The following is an 8,617-nucleotide window of genomic DNA, read 5'->3' on the forward strand; positions in this document are numbered from 1 at the left end:
AAACAACATTGCTTAAAGGACTAAGGACAAATCTTAGGGTTGTACACGATCCGGACCAGACCGGTTAAACGGTTTCCTTATTATTGGGACTAGACCGGACCAAATAATAGGGAAACCTGGACCGGTCCAAACCGTTTTGGACCAGTCTGGTCCGGTCCGATTCCGGTTTGGACCAGTTTGGTCCTGTCTGGTTCGGTCCCGGTTTTTATGAATTAAAATTAAATTAATTAATATACATTACTTATCTACATATCCTCGCCTTTGTCCTCTTTGATCTCTTCACACGAGAGCTGGAATTCCGAAGAGAGATGATAATTAGATTCAACACCTTTCTAAAGGAGAAGTGGGCATTTAATGTGGCACCAATGGTAGTGCTACCATACGAGGGTGATAAGGCAAACTCAGAAGGCACAACCTATCAACCACCAATGAAGGAGACGAAATGACCAATCTAATACCAAAAGAATTCACAGAAACTCTACCAAGTCTTGATACAAGAAGTGAATATACACATTTACTCACTAACCTCATGTTTCCCCTGAGCATATCCATATATATGCTTTTCATGTACAATATCACAAAGAAGGAATTTGGTGTCCTATTTCATAGAAAACCCAAATTGTATATAAAATCACAAACTGGATTTTCATTGATGAATTTTATTTACATCAAGAGTGCACTCATGCCCATTCCCTTATTTTCTTATATAAAAAAAATTACAAAAACTATAAACCTTTTTAGAATGAATTCCCACTGATAACCCCAATACAATGAAATGATGAACTTCAATCCTTTACATGTACAGTGAAAAACAAAATGGTCAAATTATGCTGATGAATCAAGCCCATACAACCACAAACTCATAATGTTGGAGAATGGAGACCATGATAATAAGCTATTTATGAACAAATCCAATGCCTCCTTATGATAGATCCACTACTACACTGCAAACCAGCTTGTTATCATAGTATGTGCACACAGGTTGTCCACAACAACTAGAAAAATTCAGAAAGCAAAGGTGAAGTCCACAAAAATTAACTAGAAAAAAAAAACAAACACAACAAGATTAATCTGAGTCCCCTTCACTCTCATCCTCTTCAAAGATTATGGAAGGTAATCATTCCCCAAGTGAATGTGAACCGGTTGACATTACTTCCATTTCTGAAAATGATTGTAAACAGGAAGAAAAAACAAGTTTAAAAGTTTAGTAAACAAAATTATAAAATAAATAAGAATGAAGTTTGAAGATAACCTGCCAAAATTGTTTGAGAATGCAATAAGTTGTCCAACTCTTCTCTACATTCTTCATCCATAATAGGTAGAAGACGACTGCCAAGCAACCAATCACGCGAACACATCAACGCCTCAACCATCCTTGGATACAAAGAACTCCTAAATGACTCAAGAATTCTACCACCACTAGAAAAGGCAAATTCAGAAGAAACTGTAGAAACTTGAACACTTAATAACTCCCGAGCTATGTGCGACAAGATTGGGTACTTGTGACCATTCAACCTCCACCAACTTGAACACTCAATTTTTTTTGCCGAGTGTATGGTTCACAACTATCAGTCAAGTATTTATCAACTTCATGCTTACTTGATGAAGAGTCTTCAGTATTTGCATACTCAGTAAAAAGATCTGATTCTTGTTCCTCAACTTCAACTAGAGCACTTTGTGTGTTTTGCTTATCATTTGAGGAATGTGGATTTTCTTTGTTATACAAGTTGAACAAATCCTTAAGCAACTTCTCAATTTTCTGGCATAAAGCTTCAATATAATCTTGTGGCTTTCGACATTTAGCATAAAAATGTCTAAGTAATTTGAACTTGAACCTTGGATCAAGAACAAAAGCCACAAACAACATATCACTAATTTTCTCTGCATCCCCCCAGTACTTGTCAAACTTTTGCTTCATTCTAATAGCCATCATACAATGTGTGAGATTCTCATCTGGTTGATTTATCATCTCATCCAACTTTTGGGAAATATCAAATATTTCTGGAAGAAATAAGTTTGATGTTGTATATGATGACCCACTAAACTTTTTAGTCGGCATATAAAAAGTCTTCAGAAACTTTGTATATTTCCTTGCCTGCTCCCAGTCATCATCAGTAGGTGGTTGTTGATCCTCTTCTATGAAATAATTATCATAATTCCCATCGTCAACCATCCCATCAAGTGCCTTTTGGAATCTTATTACTGTATCCAACATAAGATAGGTTGAATTCCACCTAGTGGCCACATCTAAACACAATAAGGCTTTTGTTTCAATTCCTTCTCTTTCACAACATTCTTCAAATAATTGTTGTTTCACTGTTGAAGACCGCACAAATTTGCAAGCAAGCCTTATGGAAGCAACAAACTTCTCGATCTCCTTCAAGCCTTCATTCACAATCAAATTGATGATGTGAGCACCACATCTTAAGTGTAGAAAGTTTGGCTTCAGGACAACAGAACTTGTAACATAACACAATTTCCTCCACAAACTGTTTAGTGATGCATCATTAGATGATGCATTATCAATTATGATAGAGCATAGTTTTTTTGATCTTCCATTCTCGCATGCATGTCTCAAGCTCTCTACTAATGGTCTCCCCCTTGTGATTTGGAACTTGAAAAAAGTTGATGATTCTCTTATGCAAAACCCAACCCTTGTCAATAAAATGCGTTGTGACACACATGTAGTTGATATTCTGAATGGATCTCCAAGTGTCTGTGGTCAAGGAAACTCTATGCTTCTTTATACTCTTACACAATTTTGTCTTTATGTCCAAGTACAGTTGGTAACAATCTCTAGCCACAGTTATCCGAGATGGTGGCTTAAACTTGGGTTGTAGCTTGGAACAAAATGCCTTGAATGCCACATTCTCAACATGCCTAAATGGTAGCTCCCTGCACACTATGTACTCGACACAAGCCATTCTGTAAACTTTAGGATCAAAATTCACGGTCACCAACTTACCATCTTCGGTTCCATCTACCTTGTCAAAGGCTAGAATTTTTTGGTTTTTGCTATCATTATTTGGGTTCTTCGTGCACTTTCCTATATGCTTATGCAAAGTACTAGTGCCATTTTTGCTCTTATCACACTTGTAATTCTTCTTGCAGTGTTTACATTCAACCCTATCAGTCCCCTCTATTTCTTTGAAATCTTCCCAAACATCGGACCGCAAAGAAGATTTCCTCTTTCTTGAAACAACACTTGACGTTGTCTCGTTACATTTCTAGATGTAACTTGATTTTTCTTCAGACCATCAAATTAGCTAAACCAATAATAAAACAATCAATTTAGAAATTAGAAATTAGAAAGCAACATAGTGGTACAGTGACCAATCCAAAGAAGTAAAGTGGAAACATTGCAAATTTAATTGGATTAATCAGAAATTCAGAATTATACATGGTTAGAAATACTTAGAAATTAGAATGAGTAAATAATCTACCAAAACAATAACACTTGTAGTTCCAACTAATTGCCTGCATTCCATTCTTTTCTTTAATGATTAAGAGAAGAGAAGAATATAGAAAAGAGAAAAGGTGATAAGATCCAAGAGAATGCATTTCAAACTTTCAGTGAATATAGAAAACAGTGAATCACAAATAGTAAACACTAAACACAAATAGTAAGATCAAGCTCGATCACCAAAAAGGCAAAACACCAAGTTCCCAACCTAAACAGCTTAACCAAAGCCAAATGGCCATCAGTAAAAAAACACCAAATTCAACCAAAAAAAACTAGAGGAAGTTCTTGAATCATCCGTCGATTGTAACAAACTAACAATAACCCATTCAGTACCAAATCAATCATTGAGAAAAGAAAGAACACAATCAAGAGTCAAAAAATACCTTTTTATCGAAATCTTCAACTTCGAAGAGAGAGAGAGAGAGAGAGAGAGAGAGAGAGAGAGAGACTAGCGAGCGAGCGCAAGAGTGAGAGGGATCAGAGAGAGGTCGAGGCTGACTAGCGGAGCCAGAGAATCGAAGTCTTGGTCCCTCGGAGGTAGAGAGCTCATAGAGGAGTTTTTACTTTTTGCCTTTTTGCCTTTTTAGTTTTTGTTTTGAAACCTATAAAAAACAATTTTTTAATAAACCCTAAAACAGAAAACCATATTTACAGATTTATAAATAAATCGGTCCTGTCCGGTTTGGACCGCGGTTCCGAAAATTGGAACCAGACCGGACCGATTAATGATGAAACCGGTTGGCGGTTAAAAAAAAACCGGTCCGATCCAGTTTATGGTTTAAACAGTTTTTTTGAACCGCCTTAGCAAATCTAGATGGAGAAAAACATGTTACACTTGTTCACATTAGATATGCAATTAGACATAAGAATTATAATAATGTCATGTCACATCACTCAATTAAGATATGCTATTTGAAATCACCCTCAATTCTCTAGGTGGAATTTACCCTTTGCATTATTAATCTTAATAAAATTAACGGTTTTTTTTTATGTATATCATTAAAATTTTACTTATATGGCCTTCAATGAAAAAAAATATATCATGTATCCTAAAACTTTTATTTTTATTTATTTATTTATTTCATTTTTTGACAAATGTCTCTCGATCTACTTTACGTACATTTTCAAGATATGTTATATAACTAAAAGTTATAATAATATTAATTTTTTATAACAATAAAAATAGAATTTTATATAAATTTTTATACTACATCTAATAGTATTTATTGTTATTTAGATGTAATAAACCTAAACAAAATTATTTTTTTAAGGGTATATTTGGAGAAATATTAACTTAAAGACCATTAGGTAGGTATTTGTAAGGGTAGATACATAGATTTTTTTGGTCATTTAATATTTAATTGTATATTTAAGTGATGTATGTGAGGTATTAAGGAATATATCCAAAAAAAAAAAATTCAAATTGTAAGGGTTATACATAGCATCTGGTTTTATTGAGAGGTATATACACAATAGTCAAATATTCAGAGGCACACAAGTAAAAAAAAAAAGCTCAGTTGTTACTATGATCTAGATCAACATGTTTTTTAAATGTGGAGCTACATAAATGATCTAGAGTGTTTGATAGAAACGAATATAGTTAATATTTTTTATTTTCATATATTGGTTTTTTTTTAATGTGTATCGCTATCATCCACCACTTTGGTTTTTTTAGAGACTATTTGAAAAAAAATTTAACAAGTGAAAATTCAGAAAATATTTTAGAAGAAACAACACCGAATTCTTTTAGAGATTTTGTGAAAGTCAAGGGAGTACTATTTAAAAATTGTTATTGTTTGTGTTTTGTAAGGAAAAATTTATTTTATTGGGAAAAAAGTCAATTTTAATTTTAAATGATGAAATCTCAATTACTGATTTTTAGAAATAATTCTAAAAATACCATGTACACTTGTACATCATATATTGACTTCTCTTCTAGAATGAATTTGAAAAATAAGAGGTACATACCAAGATGTATATTTTTGTTGGGATAGCAATTTCAACGTAGCCTTGAAAAGTACTATTCTCAAACTTATACAAATTTCACTTCTCAGTACCAAAATAGGTCATAAACTTATTTATAATTTCTAAATGTTTCTAAATTTATTTCATCCCAAAACTATCCTAAACTAGCTCCCACAAATTCGATATCAGTTTAGAAAAATCATAACCTTGTGAAGTTTTAAATAAACTAATAAAAAGTAGTTGACAGTGATTAAAAAATTAAATTATATAAATAAAAATCATAATAACAATAATATTTTTATGAATATATCCTTACAAAATAAAAATAAAAATTCGTGTGGCTATCCGTTTAATAAAAATCAAACAAATTATTTTGAAGTGTTGTATTGCAAGCACTCAAACTAAAATTTACTATGTTGTATTGATTTAAAGGTTAGAGTATATGTTATATTGTAAGTATAATTATTATGGGCTATGGAATTGTATAGCTTCATTCAATTTTTTTCTAAAAATAGTAAATTCCAAAATTAAAGTAATATAATATTAATTTAAAATATTATCTAGCTTTTAAAATGGATGCCCAGTTGGTTGTCAATGTTGTTCACTGAAACACAGATGATATCACTGAGTTTGGATCTATCATTCAATATTGTGTCAACTTATTGTCCTTGAACAATAGCTTCATAGTGGTCAATGCTAATAGAGGAGCCAATTCTGTGGCCTACGATCTAGATAAGTCTTCTAATTCTTTAGATCACTTTTCTATTGGTTTCAGCCTCCACTGCATATTAGAGAGGCTCTTATGTATGGCTGTTCTGATGTTTAAGATTAATTTGCTTCGAGTCAAATTTGGATTCCTGGGTTTGATGCTAGACTAGCTAGAAATCTAAACCATCTCATGTTCGCTGATGATCTTGTCAATTTGTCAAGAGCATCCCGCTTGGTAGCTAAGGCTTGCAAGACCTGTCTGAATATTTATATTGATCTTACTGGCAAAAATCCTAGTGTGAGTAAGTCTACTGCCGGTTTTTCTTGTTGGGCAAACAAGAAGGTTTGTAGGGCTAGGGTGCTTAATTGGTCCTAAAATACTGGTCAAAAACTGTTTCCAGCCACCGGTTAATAGAGCTCATAATTGTATAAAAGCTTGGAGCCATAACTCCATTTCCTTAGCACGCAGAGTTGTGTTAATCAACAGTGTGTTAATGCCCATTTCTACTTATCTACTATCTTGCATAGTTGTGCCTGATTCCATTCTTGATCATATTTCAAAAATAGCTAGGAAATTCCTCTAGGGTGGGAGTTGTAATCATAGAGGCTTCCATACAGTGGGATGGAGCACTTCTACACTTGCTAAAACTGATGGGGGACTTGGGATTAGGAATTAAGGAATGCAAAAATCGCTTTAATGTCAAAGAATGTTTTCATGCTGTTAAATTCTGATGATTATTTTTGGGTTCATCTGTGTTAGTTGAAGTATGTGGATTTTAACAATTGGACCAATAAACCCTTAAAAAATGTGTCCAACTTTTTTAGAGCTCTTTGCTTAGCTGCTGCTAAAATCAAGTCCAATTGTTTAATTAAAGAGTGTAATCCTGGCAAAATGAATTTTTTGTTGGATCCTTGGCTCTTCAAAATTCCCCTTGCTTTCAAGCCGACCTTTATTAATATGAGTCTACTGCTGGATAACTTTTCAGCGAATGATTGTGTGGATCTTTATGAGGGAAACTATGATACTTATCGTTTATTATTTGGAGACAACTTTGATTGGTCCTTCTTGAGGAAGGGGTGTTTGAATAGAGAGAGTAAAAATTATTGGGTTTGGACCTCCAAGGATACCAAGTCTTCACTAGCCAATTCGATTAACTCTTGGTTGTACCAGAATGGGACTGCAATTGAAGATAGTTAGGATAATTGAGATGCTCTTTGGAAGTTGCACACTATTCCTAGGGTCAAACTTTTCACTTGGAGGATGTTGTACGACAAAACTCCTATCTTCTCTTATCTGTATCATTTGAATATTGGTCTAGCGAGGGAGTGTTGCTTTTGTGGGTTAGAATTGGAAACGGATGAACATGTGATGTGGGGTTACTAGAAGCTATTATGGGCTTGGAATGTCATTAGATGGTATGTTGGGGTGGATTTGAAAGCTATAAGGCAATTTACTAGGAGGAAATTGGATCACTAAAGGCTGGAAAACCAAGTGTGGAAGCCAAAATTTCAAGGCATCTCTTGCCAATTGTGCTTGGTTGATTTGGAAAGCCCATTGCTCGAAGGCTTTCAACAACATTAACCCTAATTTTGTTAAAATTGGACAACATGTTGTTGACATGGTGGTAAATATGCAAGAGAACTAAAATGCTATTGGAAAGTTAACCTTTTTCCCTTATCATTATTTGTTGTCTCTTTTTACTAATGCCTCATGGTCAGACAAAGTCAATGCTGTGGCATGGGGTTTGTTCTAATTAATACTAACAAGATGGTAATTTTGGGAGGAGCGAGTTCTGGCATTGTAGAATCTAGCATCCAGGCTAAGGCAAAAGTGATGGAAGAGGCGTTTAGATGCTACACCAATAGAGACCTCGCTCCTTACAAATAATACACGGATTGCCCAAGCCTTGTCGACACGGTCCATACCGATGGCAAGCTCGCACATTGGAGAATCAGAGATAAAATTTTGGCTATTAGACAACTTCTCAGGAGATGCAACTCAGCTTAGATGGAACTCATCCCCAAAGATTTAAACCACATAGTGGACATGCTTGCCAGATTTCGGTTAAAGAACCCCTCAATCTCTTTTTTCCACAAGGGTCTGGAGCTTCCTAATTGGTTGGTTAGAGGCTGCTGCAGCCTGTGATTTTAAGCTTTAAGTGTTGTTAATCTTTAGTTATTTTGGTTTTTTGTTAACTTAGTAGCTCCCCTTAAAAAAAAGAGGGGTTAATTTTTTTCCCATTCTATATATATATATATATATATATATATGTTACTTTTATACTATGATAGTAATATAATAGAAATAATAGTAATTTTAAAGTCATTCAAATATTATTTGAATTTTTAAAATATATTAAAAAAAAAAGAAAAAAAGAAACAGGCTATGAGAGGCCTTGTGAATAGAGGTCTTGTGTCATGCCCCAAACCCGATGCGTTGACAAACAACCGCATCCTTATGGGCCGAAACCCGATGGGCAT

General features: G+C 34.1%; 1 pseudogene; it reads right to left on the minus strand.

Moving 5' to 3' along the window:
- Positions 1-1,510: 1,510 nt before the first annotated feature.
- LOC120271975 overlaps positions 1,511-8,617 on the minus strand; it is a 15,054-nt pseudogene continuing 7,947 nt past the window's right edge.

This window comes from Dioscorea cayenensis, chromosome 2, assembly GCF_009730915.1.
Source record: "Dioscorea cayenensis subsp. rotundata cultivar TDr96_F1 chromosome 2, TDr96_F1_v2_PseudoChromosome.rev07_lg8_w22 25.fasta, whole genome shotgun sequence".
NCBI classification, from domain to species: domain Eukaryota; kingdom Viridiplantae; phylum Streptophyta; class Magnoliopsida; order Dioscoreales; family Dioscoreaceae; genus Dioscorea; species Dioscorea cayenensis.